General features: G+C 40.6%; 1 protein-coding gene and 1 long non-coding RNA gene across 11 annotated transcripts in view; one reads left to right on the plus strand and one right to left on the minus strand.

The window, feature by feature from the left end:
- The window catches only part of LOC100647316 (complexin), a 323682-nt gene that overhangs the window by 219646 nt on the left and 87058 nt on the right, over positions 1-16978 (plus strand). The gene's annotated exons all lie outside the window — the stretch shown is intronic.
- LOC110119914 overlaps positions 1-16978 on the minus strand; it is a 303031-nt gene that overhangs the window by 165977 nt on the left and 120076 nt on the right. For all 10 annotated transcript variants that reach the window (XR_007226599.1, XR_007226600.1, XR_007226605.1 and 7 more), the window contains one exon: positions 13386-13459. This is a non-coding gene — a long non-coding RNA (uncharacterized LOC110119914). The remainder of the gene's footprint in view (positions 1-13385; positions 13460-16978) is intronic.

A 16978-nucleotide genomic window follows, 5' to 3' on the forward strand; every position in this document is an offset into this window, starting at 1 on the left:
CAGCGTCAGATGAAGCGATGGCTGTCCATGAATACACTGACTGTAAACAGGAAATTTCTAGTGATAGATCGTGTAATTCATTACTTGTTCTTGTTGATCGACGGTTTGGCAATCAGGAAACAGAGTCGACGTCGATTTTCATGATTCTTTTCTTTACACCGCGTAGTGTGATAGAGTGATAGCTGTCCATAAATACACCGAGTATAAGCAGTCTGTTGAAAGCTCGGAGCAATAGTTTGCGAGCAACTAAGCATCTCCTTTTGTCGATGGACGACTTTATCCCCGGTGGTTAAGAAAGAGCTCGAGGAGACTGAAGCGGCAAGATCTCCGTGTGAATTATTCGAAGAAAGAGTTCGACGAATGAATTTACATTTGCGCAAATGTTATTAGAAAGAAGTCCAAGCCTGACCACCTGAACAGCAAATTTATTTTCACGAATGATCGTCAGGACGTTCAACGGGTTAACGAAAAACGTTGCGAGGTTCTTCCATTTACGATAATATCAGAAATGTCGCGTGATATCGCTTCGTTTCGTAAGTTTCACGAGGGATTCGGGGGAAATCGAAATAGGATGCGTAGGTGGTAGCTGAGTTTTCCTGGTTGGTATAAAAAATGAAGAAGATCCGCGTTCCCAGGAGCGACACGACGCTACAGGGGTTAGAGATCGCTAAGGTTAGACGAAACTCGTAAATGTCGCTTCGAGAATTTAGAATAGGCAGATATCGGGACAATTTAGAAGGACGGTATATATATATAAGATAAAGAAGATAAGACGGAACGTTTCGTAAATATTCCGCTTTCGTTCTTAAAAGGGGAACGAAGAGAAATCGGGTTAAGCTTTGCTTACCGTCTCGCCAAATAAAGTGGCCCCCTCTCGATCGTCCACCGTAACAAACAAGGGGAAGGTTAGCCATCTTCTGATAGTGTAAACTTCGCAAGATACGCGGTCCACTGTGAAAAATCGAACTACTATTCTTTGCCCAGATAAACAGTAACGCAAGCGTACCAGTTACAAGTCAGTCGAAACTGTTACAAATTTAACGCTGCTAATGTAGATAACGCTGTTATTAATATCACTAGATAATACTATTATTCTAATGTAAAACATCGACTGAAGCAATATTTGTCAAAGCTTTTTACCGAATGTAACCGACGAATATTCTAATATTGGGTTGGCAACTAAGTGATTGCGGCTTTTGTCGATACCATCTAATGACAAAATCTGCAATCACTTAGTTGCCAACCCAATACTTACGACTGATAATGTATTTCCGCAACGCCTAAACAGTCGGATCTGGTAGAGTAACGGGAATAATCGCAATGCCAAACTAACCAAGCACGTGATAAATCACGCCAATACCGCTGTAATTAATGGCGACTTATGGCGTATATCTCGCGAGCCTCTGCCCTCTACCCTCTATATAGGTACGTGTTACGCGAAGTAATTCTCAGCGACCGTGTACCACTGTAATCATTCGATTGGTATTTGTTACAGGCATACGTAATACAGACTTAATTATCGGCAAAGTAACAAGCGCTATTTCCATTGCCGATCGATCGCTACGTTTTTCACGCAATGCTGGTTTCGAATGTACAGGGTGTTTCCTATTGTCCTGGTCAAATTGTAAGAGCGTAGTTTACGATGAAAATAAAAAAGATAGCTTTGTATAAAGTTCGGCTCTAGACGTTCTAAAATAACAAGCAAATATCGAACGTGGCCTGAATATGCGTACAATAGCAGATTTTGGATCGGGTAGTGCAAAGGATGAGAATCGTGTTTACTTTATCTGCACTGCAAACAACCACGATTGCTTAAATGCTCAAATCCTCATTACCAGTCTGCTGATGCTTATGGAAATTCGTGTTTTTACAACGGGGGCGAATAGAGGACCTAAACAGTTTTATCTACTAAATATTATAATGAGTGCTAAACTTAGCATAGTTCGTACATTTTTGCATATTATACACATTCCCTCGAGAATGATTAAGATCTACAGTCTATCCATTATGAAATGTCGTCATCGTAAAATCTCAACATCGATGTACCATGGAAGTTATTAAACGTTGCAAACATGAAAATTTTACGAAACATCAGGGACTACGTTATTAATCCACTGTGTTAATTCGCCCTAAGTAATTAATTTTCCACTATATTACGATCTCTCGTACTTCGTAATGACAAATTTCTTCCCATGTATATTATTTCACTGTACGCTGGGTACTTGATTGCAAGTTTGTAACAAATCATCAAACATTTTATTTTTCTTTTTGTTTTTGCTTATACATTATAATTGTACAGTTCAGCCGGAAAAATAAGAAACACACCGTGTATGCACAGTTTCACGAGGGAATGAAGGGCACATAGGGTATCGCACGAATTTAATTCCTGGAATGTCTGATCAACGACAAGCTATTCTACTGCGCGCATGTTACCGACACAAATCAGATCGTACAGCTGATTTATTTAACAGGGCGTTACTAGTCAACGTATCGTGTATTTTCAAACTATTTTATCGTTCCAAATGGTCACTATATAGGAAGTACACGTTGCCATTATTACACGCTATATCATAAAGCGTGCAATAAAGGACAAAATGATAGGAATACTACAAAAGAGAGTCATGATAATTTTCTGATTTTAATGTCACTTTAAATAGAAGAATTTCACTATTACGTAACTGAAAATGAAAATAACATATTGAGTCCAACGATGCGGAACTTTTCAAAATATTCTATAAATTTATGAATTTTTACGAAAGGAACAAAGGTACGACTATGTTGAGGGAGGCAATATTTCGATATCATTCAATATTGAAATACCAAGAACGATTGTTTTTCGTAACTTTTGAAGGGAATGAAAAAACACGCGTTTCGTTCTAATATATTACAACATAGCCAATCAAATATAAAGATAATTTTTCTAATACGAGATCGATTAACAACGTAGCGAGTCTTAAAAATGTTTCCCTGTAGAAAATAGCAAGTCTAACTTATCTCTTTCTCTGCAGTGCTCATATAAGTTTTGATTTCAAAAGTGGACGAGTAAATAAAGCATGTGCTTTGTCATCTCGAGGATCAATTTACATTGACATCTACATCGTGCTGGGAAAGAAATGGGACTCGGTAGACGATAGCAAGCTGTGCACACCGACCGCAAGAGCGTCACGAAACACGCGATAAATCACTCGCAGAGTAACGTCGTAATTAACGATGACTTATGGACTGGCTCTCACGTCGGCCATATATATAATACGCGGGCAATTATCGCTAGGTACACCGTACTTTTCATTCCCTACGTGCAGCGCTTTGGCCTAGAGAGAGCAGAGAGGGAGAGAGAGAGCCATTTAAGTCAACGCTGCGTGGTTTCGCGTTGTTCTCCACGACTGACAAAGTTTTCCGGTTTCGCTTAGCGGAAAACCGGAAAACTTTGTGCGATGTGTATCGTCGCGATTAGACATATGGAACAAATTGAAGGGGGAACCGTCTGTGATTTAATTTAAATATTAAAAGCTTCGTCTCACGCGAATGCAGCGTGAGTTACATCGATACGTTCGACTGCAAACTGTCTTATTTTCACGTCACGTTGATAATCGATCGTTTGTTTACGTGTCGCAATCTAGCAATTCTTAGAAACGAATACGAACTGCGAGATAGATTAATTTTGTGTAATTGACGCCAGAAGAAATTACACCGATATCTTTATAATACGTCAAGAAACTTGACGCGTCACGCAACGGAAACATTACGAGTTCTTATGAAAGAACTTGTAATTTATCATGGAGATAAGGGCGAAAATTATCATGAAATTGCGCAATTATTGGCATTAATAGCGCCAGATATCGCCTGCGAGAGATAAAACAGAAGACCGCGTCGAACTTAAGAAACGAAGAGGACAACGCTTTTTTCGTTAAACATCTACCGTGAAATTAAAATTTACTCTCAGAAATAATTTATTTGCGTATTTTCGAGCTACAGTAAATGCTTCGTATTTCCGTACAATAAGAAATACGAGTATTTAAATCGACCCCTCCTATACAAGGCAACATATTCACAAGTAGTTGCTGCGTCCGAATATTAATGCGAGTATACCAGGCGTAAGAGAGAATTTTCATTTGCCTGGCAGACAGAGAATATCGTATGCGCGAAGAAGTTGCATGTATCATTCGCTCGAGTTTGTTTTCTTTCTCGTTTAGCTTTGTACGCAATTCTTCCTTCGATGTGTCTGCATAAAAAAAAGAAATGGGGAGAAAGGAAGGGGAATTTATTTGGTTTCAATTATCGGTTCATTTCTGTTATTCCGGTTGTTTCTACGTTTCCTTTTTTCTCTTTCCCTCTCTCTCTCTTTTTTTATCTCTTCGGCGAGTCCATCAACGCGGCAATCCCATCGTCTCCCTTAACTCGACACCAAATTAATTATTAGCGGCAGTATGGCCGGTATTACGGTAATGGCTCTCGATAAAGCATCAAACACGGAAACGGGAGACGTAAAATGAATAATGAAAAACAACCCTCCATTCCTCACTCCGACGGGCTCCCTTCGATTACCCGTTGAATTATTCAAACGCAGCCGAAGCCAGCAAGAAACGCTCACACGGAGGCGTCCCCAAGTCCTTGTTTCTTTTAACTTCCATCCGTTCGATTCGCGGTTTTCGCGATGCGACCTGCTACGTAATCAAATGTATTTTTATCATCCGAGTCTTCTTGCGCTAAAAGCTGCCGATTAATAATTAAACCACGGACAGTTTGTGCAATTTTATATTCTTACCAAGATGACTAAAGAAATACATTCTAATGACCATATAAGTAATTTTTCTATTCATGAATCGTATAACTTTCTGTTTTGTAATTACGTATATTTCTATTATTTATATTTCTATCATTATCTTGCGCGAGTATGAATATTTGTAAAATTCCTTTTTCACGCTTTTTACGTTTATCCGTTGGAAATTCGTAATGGAAAACTTCGCTGCGAAGTATCAAATTTGTTAATATAACGCCACGGTGCTTATTAACAGTAACTCGAGGTAACTTGTAAAATACATATGACGAATAATATTACTTCAACTATGCGCAAGATGAGATATTGTTTCTATCTATACGTTGGTCGTAAATTGTGATTTGTACACGATTATGGTGCAAATTCCGAGTTAATTTCGTATAATGGGCTGTAGCCAGGATTAACTCGTTAAAATTACATCGTATTGTTGTTTAATCGAATTTAAAAAGAAATCTGTCGCGAAATTATAGTGCGTGCAATAACTGCCACGTTGTATTTATAATATTAAGCAGGGATTGTTATTTTCAGAGGTATTTTTCACAGCACTTTAGCTTCCATTTTTAAAGGATTTACGTCCACCTAACAAATTATTTTCACTTTTAATTATGCCATATTGAAATCCTCCTGTTTAATCACAGAGTGACGCGAAAATAAAAAAAAATCAATGAAAATATATTTGTCGTGTTTTTCTCTCGCGATCTTCACATAGAACGCTCATCTTTTTTTTTCAAAAGTTTCATCGAGGCCACGCTTCTCCACGCTGAAATAAACTGGGCCAAATCGGAACTTTTCGTCTTCCTCTCCTTTCCGCGGTAGTTTCCCGACGTGAAAACGAAGAAAGCAACTTGGGTCGGCGTATTTAAAGAGGAGATCTATAACTAGAAACGAGAGGGTTGTGCCGCTATCTGGCTCCGATCCAAAGATCCTTCACTCCTTGGAAACTATACGTATACGATAACGCATCGTTGTTTTTCTCAAATATTTTACATTCGAAGGAACAGAGCGAATGGAAAAATGGTTGTATCGTAAAATAAGAGTCAAAAGATACTCTGGAAATATTAAACCGAGTAATATATTCACACTCACAGCGCTCTTAAAGGTTATCGTTTTCGCATAAAATTTATCTGATTAACTTAATAATCGCATTTCTTTAAAAATACACATTCTTCAACGAGGAATTCAAATACGCGTATTTTTATATTCATTCGACGATTTTTATTAACATTCTAGTCAATGAAACTGCACTAATAAAACAACATATTGTAGTATAGAGTGGTGGAAAGCGAACGAACTTATTACTCGATCCAATGTGAAGGAAAGCGCAGCGATGATTTTAATAGCAGCGTACTACTTGCAACCAGAGTGAGAAAAATATACGTGCAAGCCATGGGGAGAAGCGAAATCGAGGCCAGGAATTTCGCGAAAACGAAATGACAGAGTGTGCAGCAGCGTGAAGCTGTGGCAAAAAGTGGGAAGCGTTTGGCCCGCGTCCAGCAGCCGTTCGCAATAGGAAAATTACCCGGGATTACGTTGAAATTCATTTCTCGCAAGAAAAATCGTCGTGCGTTAAAAGCCTCGGACGATTATTAATTCGGGAGAAGTGTCGCGCTCGCGTGCCGACCCGAAAGATAAAGGGGGAAAAACGACGATATAGTACACGGTCCTTCGTCGTTTGAAAACATTGAGAAATGTCTAGGCGATAGATCTTTTTCATTTTTTCATATATATAACGACTCTTGAAATATATTAGCGCGAAAATATTTGAACGTTTATCACGGAAAATTATTTAGGGATATATTACGTGCGGTATAAATTAGTATAATTTCATTAGCGGCGTAACGGTATACGATCATCGTGATCATATCGGGAAAATTTGCGACCAATCTGAAATAATATTTCAACACCACCGATAGATATGGAAATCAACAATAAAGCATCTATCGTATCGCTATTAAATATCATCGCCATAGAAAATCACGTCAAATTCGAGGAACTTTTAATCTCTGAAATCGTCACACAATACGATATGCTGTCGTTTCGTTGGACAGTGTATAATATAATAACTATTAAATACGATCGTATTAATTAAAGCGATTTATTAAATACAGCGAATTGCACGCTTGCCATAAATATCTTGCAAACTTCTACATATATACATTTTCATAGCCCAATGTTTCTTTTAACCGATATAATTATGACACTCGTGGCTCATTAGAATGCTAATGCAATCATAAAATGAATATTCATGGCAAGTTTTTATAAACGTTGAAACACCTTCGAACCGATGTACGTGTTAAAGGGAATGTCGCGTCGCTACAACGACACAGTAAAACTTTTACGATAAACGCGAGCGTACGATTATTTACAACATCGTAAAACGCTATCTAGGTCAATAGCGGATAATCCATCGGCATTGACGCGTGAGTGGATAGAATACAATTCTTTGACCGTTTCGTTGGCGACATTATTTTCGAATATTTGCCCGATCTCACCTTCCATCACCAGGCACCGTACACTTCACGCTCGTTTCAGCCGCTCGTTCCTCCCACGATATAGAGAATTATTAGTCGCGATAGCATCGTGTTTACTGGATGAAACGAGCTTCCGAAAATTCGTAGTTATAAAGTAGCACTGGAGGACGCGAACGATGATGAAATAACGCGTCGCAACGATAGCAATTAAGCGTACGACGTGTTTACCGTGCGATGAAATTTATAGCAATTCGACGATCCGTGTACAATAATCTACATACACGAGCCACGAGAACGATAAACGCGTTTATCAAGCCGACGACTCAAGAGATGTTCCCCGATCGTGCTTAAACATGCCAGCCTGTTATTAATTCGGATTACGCATTAGCGAGCTTGTACCGTTATTGGATCGTGTGCGCACGATCTCACGACCTAGACCTTAATCTGGTTTAAAGAGCGCGTCCCGTGCCGCGATCGACAACGTTGCTGTCCCCCTATCCTTGCTCGACATCGTGTTCGAGCTTCTAGCTCGATATCGATTTTATTACGCCTCTTTCTCGTTGTTACGAGTCGTCGTTCAATCTCGAAGAATTGGTCTAACGCATCTATCGATTCTTCCTGCTATTCTCGAAAACGCATGGAAGACGAGCGACTTGGAGCCTGTACATATATTAGGTTGTCCGAAATGTTTCTTTCGTTTAATAATGGATGCATAACATTTTCCGTGTAAAAAGACATTACCCTTTAGATTTGAGCACTAGATTCAACTAGAATCAAACAGACGATGAACACTTATTGAACATGACATTGTACCACGCCAGAAAAATTTACTTATAATTTTCAATGAGAATTGATTGTAAAATTCATGCAAATAAAAAAGAAACATTTTGTTTTATCAAACTAAAGATCACAACGTTCGACAGATTAGGTTTCATGTTTGTATTAAGACGCGTTGTTGTAAGAGACGTGTCTGTAAAAGAAAGTCACTTTCCGGACAACCTAATACATGGACAATAAATGAAAACTACTTACCAAGAACAAATGACAAATTACACATACTTTCTGTTATTTATAGGAAAACTTTTTAAAATGCAATATTCGTTTCATTGAAGTTTTGCTAGTGTACGAATTTTCGTTGAAGTTTTATTAATATATTGGTAATCATAGTATTTGTTAATTTTGTATTATAATTCATTGATCAGAGAAAATTAACCGTTCCATTGATTTTATACAAAACTCCTCCAACTTGTATTTTCCCTCATAGCGCGTTCTTCTTCGCAACTAGTTCACGGTAGAACAATTTTTTCAGCTTAAACATGTCGGGCTACACTGTTGAGATCGTGACGTAAAACACGCAGTGAGTTTCCTAACTATGGACGAAATATAGTAAACTTTGAACTTGAAGCGTCGGAACACGTGTTCACGGGGATGGAAATCGCAAAACCGTGAGACATTCAGAGCGCAAGAACAGGGTCATTCCGGGTTACTCGAGCGGCGAATCTTCCGGGCAAAGCGGCAAAACGTAATGAGTTCGGCTTAATCCGTAGGACGGCCACGTTTGAATAAAGCACACACCCTCCCGGCGAGAAGCGAGAATTAATTTCCCGAATAATAATCGGATGAACTTGGCCCGTCTACGTCGTAGCTCCGCGGAACGTCGAAGAGAAGTTCCGGTGTCTAAAGGGAGAGAAGTTTCACGACGCCCGTCTCCTCCGAGGGAACCAATACCGGCGACGCCTAACTGCAACGCTTCTCTGCCTAAACCTACCGCAACTTCGCTAATCCACGCGGATGCAATTTGAGGAGGTTCGCCTGCTACTTGCCACGCACGACCACCGACTTGACCGAATCAAACACGATTTTGCTGTGTACTTTTCTCGGACTATCAATCTTTAATCGGAAATAATACAAATTTTGGACCTTTCAATTGTCCAAATTATTCCTATTTGTCATCGAAATACAAACGATATTTATGTGTCTTCATTTTAGTCTTGAGGATATTTTGAAAATCTTTGTAAACGGACCTAATATCGAATGTAAAATTCAGATTGGAAACCTATCAGGTGTATACGAATGTATGAAATGCCAGGTAGACAAGACGATCGACAGAAAACGTTGAATAAAAGATTCTCCTTTAAAGCTTTTGAGACAATGGAATTCGAAAATTTTACGAGTACACGCGTTCAAGCTCTTATTCTCTTCGAAACGAAACCGTAAACCGAGAAACTTTATTATGCATTTTCTAGGAAACATATTCTACACGTCGAAAAGATCAAGATACACAGAGTCGTATTAAATAATATTTTAAACGCCTGGAGAAAGAAAATGTGTAGAATGAATGACGTTATTCTCCCATTCTTCGCAATTTCTCAGCTGTCAGCTGGGCAATAGTCTGCAGAAGACGTTCGAGAGGCAGAGGACAAAGTGTAGGTCGGTATGGAACAGACAGCTGGTATTTTTTTTTTTTTTTTTTTTTCATGAACGAACGAGCGGAGATTACTTGGCGAATCAGCGTCGTTCGATGAACCAAGATTTAATTCCTTGACCAGCGAACCCGTAATCGGTGCGGTACGGTCCGGTTCGTCGGCCAAACTTTCCAACGCCGAAACGAACCGAAGTTGACCAAAAGGTTAGTGGGTTGCCGATATCCTGAGCGCGAGACAAACTGCAGTTTGGCTTTATCGCTTCGCCTAACTCGCGTTATAGCACCTCATTCGTCTTCCGTTCTCGGCTTCTTTATTCGTCGACTTTTGGCGAACGATCGATAAGCTCCTCGTGCGCTATCCCATCAACATACCTAACAGATGCTTTCCACTTTCCGCTAGTCTTTGAAAAAAATATCGCGTTTCCATCGAAAAGCGTTTATTAACGAAATCCATCAGGCGAGATGTCCATTTTTACGTTTCGCTGCCTCACGAAACTATTCCCATGTTTATCGTCAGTACAGAACTTTTTTACAAATATGCTACGTACGTTGTGTGATATTTCTAGAGATTTTGGCAAATTTAACGGAACAGGATTTTTACAGTTACGATAGTAGAATTGGAAATATACGTAGAAGTTACGAGATGTGTATCGCAAGCATACACTTGGTTGGAAAATTATTATACGGCATGAATAGTAGTATTAAACATGCAATTCGCGTTGAAGATGGTCTCGCTATATATCGTGTTTTGTCGATTTGGCGAACAATTGACTGTTCAAGCACTGTGGCTATCTTCGCGAAGCGTGTGATTCCCATAAATATCTTGTTACCTTTATACGTATTTTCTCTTCTATGTACATCTCGAGCCACTGTCTATTTTTAACGATACTCTTCCACCTAATTAGTGCTTCTAATCTTATATCAGGAAACTTTGCAAATTGAAAAGAATCTTTCTCGTCCGATCCGTATCTTAAAGACTAGACGGATAACCGAGGATAACGAACTTTTCTAGAACGTTTCTTTCATAAATTTCACGGGAAACTCGTGGCCATAACTTACCTCGTTCTTGCAGATGCCGATATTTCACTGCGCATCGATCAGTCTCTTAAAATCAATTTACGATATGATGATGATGATAGAAGAAGTGACCCGAGAGTATGCGTACGTTTGCTCTATCGTCCTTTTACTTCTTGTTGCTTCGAAACACGCTCCGACAATTATAAAAGATTCGCCTGAAACGTCCCTATAAATATACAGGTTTTCGAATAAACGTATCGTAAATGGCAGTCTCCCGTTTCGCGTTTGGAAACCAGTTAAATTGAATGATAAGCGAGTATTGTGCGAGGGAATTGTGTATAAGCAAAAGAGATTTATGAGATCCGCTCTCGAATAAACGCAGCTATATCTTACAGCCGTGGTGCGAAGCTACGCTCCAAGTGCATGCATCATGCGCTATCGATGGTTTCGCGACGCGTATAAATTGCGAATAGCTCGAAACGGTTGCGGGATCGCGGATCCGGATAATGAATTTATGTATTCTATCGGTGATAGTACGTGTAACGGGAAACGAAGATTGCCTGGGGAATCAGCTAGTAGAAAAAGACGATATCTCGACGGCACGACGCAGTATATTTTGAAACAGTTGCCTGATCGGGGAAAAGATCATAGTCTTAATCAGTTGCTATCTTTTTCTCTTTTTATTCATTTTTTCTTTGAATTTCTGCGAGCTTCTAGATAGCAGGATATTCTTTTAAATCTTAAGAATCAGAGAAATATCGTTTATCTATGAAAGGTGTTTGAATGATGTGGATTTCTTCTTCTTTGGATAATAATACTTCTATTCATAAAAGATGATTTTTAGTCATAGACTTTAGTCATAGGAGGAGATACCTAAATCTCGCGATTGAAACACTACAAGAATATAATGAAAATTACAAAATCCATAGAGCATCAGACAACTCGCTATATTATTTTTTATCAGAAGAAACATTCGCCTCTATCGTTCAAGACTCCTGTGTACATATCATCCCAGTTAAAAAAATGTTTATAAATAAATAACAGGTTGACGAAGGACCCGTAATTATTCAAAAAGAAAAATTACGTAATATAAATAATTGATCAGAGCTATGATTTACCTGGGTCAGGCGACCGTTCTAAAACTCTGCACGACGTCGACGTTGCTCTTGTCTCATTGGAAACGGAATAACCCCGTTTCCGGCCGTGAAAAATAACGGGAAAAGCGATAACCGTTTGCTGGGTGAAAAAATTGCGAGCATTCTGCCATCGAATTTGCATCGTTCCGTCTGATTCCTCTCTAGAAAATTTCAACCTTCCAACTTTTCCGAATCGCGTCTGTTGATCGCAGCAGCATCTGGGCAAAGTTGACCGCGTTTTCGCATCCGGACGATTCGGGGAATTTTCCAGCTCGCGCATTAAGCGAACTGTATCGTTTCTGCGAGTCGAAGCTCGTTCAAGTTTTATTAATTACGAGGCCAGGGTTCGGTTACTGTTCAACGAGGTACGTCACGGATTTGACGGAAAACGTCGGCCCATAAGATATCGTTAGGAAAGTTGGTAAATCCGTGTTCCCGGTGCTTCAAGCTGCGAGCCGCTAATTCATTGTAAATTTATACAATTAACTCGGCCAGCCTGGTTTCCTGATGTACGATACTACGCGGCAGTGCCTCTATGTTTTCACGGGCCTGTCAGCCCCGATTTACTCGCTCCTACCAGCTCTTTTCTCCGAGAGAGGAGGAGAGAGCGACTCTCGCGAGCCAGCCCTGTCCCAAGTTTAATCCAACTCCTTGGATCGCTGATGAACAGACCGGGGATTTCACTGCAGCATTTAGCTCTGGCGAGCAGTATGTCTCGCGAATTGAATTTACCACGGGCAATAAGTTAAATGACGCGTATACAGAAGCTCGCCGAAGTACGCCAACACTTGTAAACAACTCTTACGTAGGTATTATTATATCTTGTCTGAAACGTTTTGAAATTTCGTTAAATGCCCGACTTATATTGCTAACGTTCGAAATAAATCTGGAAATATGTATACGGATATCTAATGGGTATAATAATCGAACGATATGAATATGTAAATAACTAAAGGTGTAATTAAAAATACGATGGACATAAACAAAGATAGCGTTCAAAGCTATTAATATAATTGCTGAGATTTTTATTATGACGTTGAGACTATAAATTGCTTGCGGACCAAGATCCCAAACGACGATTAATAATTTCTTGGATTCTCAGGTTTATCTTCTTTTTCTCTAAGTGCTCTAAGTACGCTAAGTATACATTTTCGGATTTGTTTCGTCTCGTTACGTCGCCAGTGCGATTTTAAAACGTTTGATGTAATACGAATATAAGAGTTTGCTATGATAAATGTTTAAATACGTATTTTCGCGAGTTAGCGTATATCGCGCGAGGGAGGATCCAGGGAAATTGTTATTGGCCGAGATTACGTACGCAAACTAGCAAGGCGATATGAAAATCGGCGAAAGCAATAAAATTTCGTGTGCGCTATTACGAGTGAAACGGTAGAAATTATTATTTCGTTATTAAATCGTACTAAACGGACTCGGGATAGTGTTTGACACCTGGCGAGAAACAGCCAACGCAAATAATAATTCGCTGAATTCCGGGCGAGACATTTAAAGCTCGTATTGAGCGTGTACTGCGACAACTTGAAATTCAATTAGAAACTTACTTCGATGGTGAAACAGTGTAGCTAGGTGTGTTATCCCCCGGTTTCTGAACTTCGGTCAATTGTAATTGAGAAATCTGAAATAGAAAATTATTATTAAAATATCTATTCTTTGAAATTTGAAGGAAATCGCATGTAGAATTTCATAAGATATTTCGTTTCAAGACAACATCTTTCCCTGGTGAATTTTCCAGACAGTATTTTAAACGCATGCCTGTTATGATACCAAATTATCACGGCTATCAAGGTATTGCTCGTTTTCACAGTAGTACCTCTGATTTTTATAAGATTTCGTCAACTTCAAAATTATTTTTCAGACGCTTATATCTTCGTAACAAATTATCTCCATCTCCGATCGTGTCGTATTAGAATACGATCCCTCGGTCAAAAAATGGCTTAAAATCGGAAAATTGGTAAAAATACACCTTAAAGCAACTATAGGAAAATTATTCTCCAACACAGAACACTCTAAATAATTCCAGTAAATGGGATCCACTGTAAACGCAATAATTAATACACAAGGAAGAAGAACAGATCTGGTGATAGGACAGTAGATAGGGAGAACGGAATAGGAAGGCAAGTAGAACGAGATGCGAATAGTCAGCCTCGGCTGCGTCGGCTGCAACTTTCGCCGATTCAGCGTGGATCGAGCAACAACGTTTCACGAGAAGACAGAGGAGGTCGGTTGTAATTGGTAGCTGATGTCGCGGCATCGAACGAAAACCGGAGACGTTTTGTCCGTGATTGAGCGAGTCGCGCCTTCGTGCTCGTTCATTGTGCATAATTTCTCGCGTATTGTCGCCCATCAGCTGCCATTGTCTCGTGGCCGACAACTAGAGCCGCCGATTGCTTTGTAATCGAGGTGACAATCGAGAATACAGCCTGTTCTCCGTTTCCATCGTTCGGGTAAAGTGGCGCGATTGTTGCTTTATGCGTTTCTGTTGATAATTGTCTCTCGTTTCATTTCCAGTTGATCCGCTCGAAGGATCTACGACGCGGTGCGACCAAATCTCGCGTAGGCAAAGTAAAGAGTTAGTTTGACTGCAGAAACGGCGGCTCGAGTTTCCTTTCTCGCGCTTCTTCGCCTTATTAAATTAAAATCCGTTCTCTAGAAAGGTATCTGAGAAGATTCTCCAGGGTTGCGAAAGCCAGTGGATTTGGCAAATGATGTCACATGTGATCACGTATCAGGGAGCTACCGTCGAAATCCAATTGAGCGGCGCGGGTAGAAGCAGGTCGATCGTTGATATCACGCTAGCTGGGAATTTCCTGAGAAAGATCGCGCTCTTCCACGGCGGAATTCGAACGAACGGGCCGGTCGGTTGCGTGAATCTAACTACGTTTCCGGTTACCATTGAATTTCCTAGCCGTTGAATAGCTGCCACTGAATTTCCAAGCTCGTGGGCCGCAGCTAACAATGGGAATGCGGATACGGAGTTGCTTATCCGCCCCACTGGGAGATCCATTTACTCGGACCTGACGGTCAGCTTCCATTCCTCGCTCAACTATTCAACACGGATTTCTCTACTAAGAAAACGGCCAGCGCGTTCGTTTTCGTCTCTTAAACGAGAAATCACCGCCATTCTCGCGCATACGGCCACGTGTAAGTTAAAGGATTACGAGGTTTTATCCGCTTTGCGGCGAGCTGGCCCGCGAGCTCGTAGCAGTTTGCATTGGAAACAGGACGAGCGAAAGGGAATAGCCGCAATCCTCGATTTTTTATTTCTATTCGCCTTTGTTTCGACACGGCGCGGTGTATTTCGACAGCGATTAATCTACTCTTCGCTTGTTTCAATGTGTATAACTCTTGTTAATCTTGTTTAACGATCACTCTGTATATCTACTCTAATTTGTTTTCGTTGGCGGTACAAAATGTCACACTCATTACGTTAATATGCCAGTTTGTTAGCCATCGCGGCGAAACAAATAGATCACTGCGCCTCGTATAATTCATCTTTCTAATGTCCTTAATGTTCTCAAACAATTAGCGATCGCGCAATTTCTCTACGCGGCTCTCTAGACTCGGTAGGGCCACGTACTTTCAGTTTACAAATCCAGACACCAAATAATCCGTCCCCGACGTCTCGAGATCGAATCTTGCAATTTCCATCAGAGCCTAAAGCCAACGACGTCAAAGCCGATGCTTCGAACCCCAGATACAACGCGTTCGACAGTCCATCTGGTCTCATGGACAAAAACAATCTCCATGGAAGAATTCCTCGAGTGTTGGTTCGTTTCCATCGATCGACCAAGACACGAATGGAAAAAAGGGAGCACCTGGCCCCTCTCCGTCGTTACACGTTCCTCGGTCTATCGAAGAATTCGTTCCGCGATTCAATTTCTCTCCTCTGTTCGAGAGATCTTGGAAGAAGAAGTTCCCCCCTGTTCGACTCCAATTTCTTCTCATCGATCGACGCCTCGCATTCACGGAATTATAGTCTAAAGAGACAACTTCACACAGAGCGGGGACGCCTGGACGCAGCGATTATCCAGCCGGAGGTAGAAACGAGCCGTGACTTCAGAGAAAACGAGATGGTTGAAGTAACGGGCGGAAACGTCAGGGCTGATGTGGCAACGATTCACTCTACTTAGAGCAGAGAGACTCGTCGCGATCCACGTTGTTCTCGCCACGTTGTCCCGGTTCGATCGAGTTTAAGAGCACTTGGCGACTTTCGATTCTCCGAGTCGACCGACCGCAACCCACGAAACACGTACGCAACTGCAGCTAATCCTGCCAATTTCTACCGAGTGCTTCTTAATCGACTTTGCTATTTACTTTTCTCGTTTTATCGACCTCTTCGAGTTTAATCATCCTCGACGATAGGAAAGGGCGTTCGAAAATAATTGCATCTTGACGCTATTCTAAATCAGTTTACTATGTATGTGTCGTTATTCTAGTTGATTGGTTTCTCTTCTTGTTCCACTTACGAGTACCTTTGACGATTTCTCGATGGGGTACAATAACTCTCTGACTCACACAGCACCGAAGCTGCAACAATTTTTCATCAAACACAACGTCACGGTGCTCCCTCATCCTCGTCTATCTAACCTTTTCTCGTTCCTCGTACGAATACATTCTGCGAGAAAGCTTTACTGACATAGACAAGATGAGACAAAAATAGCTTTAAACAGACTTTAAACAAAATCCAGTCCGACGAGTTCTGAAGAATTCCTCGTTGCTTGCAGCAGCGTCAAAGACGCGAAGTCAGGTACATGGACGAATTAACCGCGTTCCTCGGATTTTAAGCGAATCTTTAACATAAGATAAATTCATCGTGTACTTAAGAAAACGTCTACCGTAATAAAATCAAAATTGCGTATAAAATCATAATTGCGAACAACAATTTTCCCACATTTTCCATCAACTTGGCATACTTCTTAACATTAAAGAAATACAACCGGGCTATTCCGAAGAATAAAGCTCAAGATGCAGGAGATGGTAAATCGAACCTTTCGCGGGTCAAACTTCGGTTCCTTCTGCTGCTTCATCGTGTCACGCTCGTCCCGTTTGCTCTCCGAGTTGCAGGCCGAGGCTTTGACAAGCCGCAACTCGTAAGAAACAAAGTGGATGACAAAAAAGGAGTCTAGCGAGTTCC

Source organism: Bombus terrestris, chromosome 15, assembly GCF_910591885.1.
Source record: "Bombus terrestris chromosome 15, iyBomTerr1.2, whole genome shotgun sequence".
NCBI classification, from domain to species: Eukaryota; Metazoa; Arthropoda; class Insecta; order Hymenoptera; family Apidae; genus Bombus; species Bombus terrestris.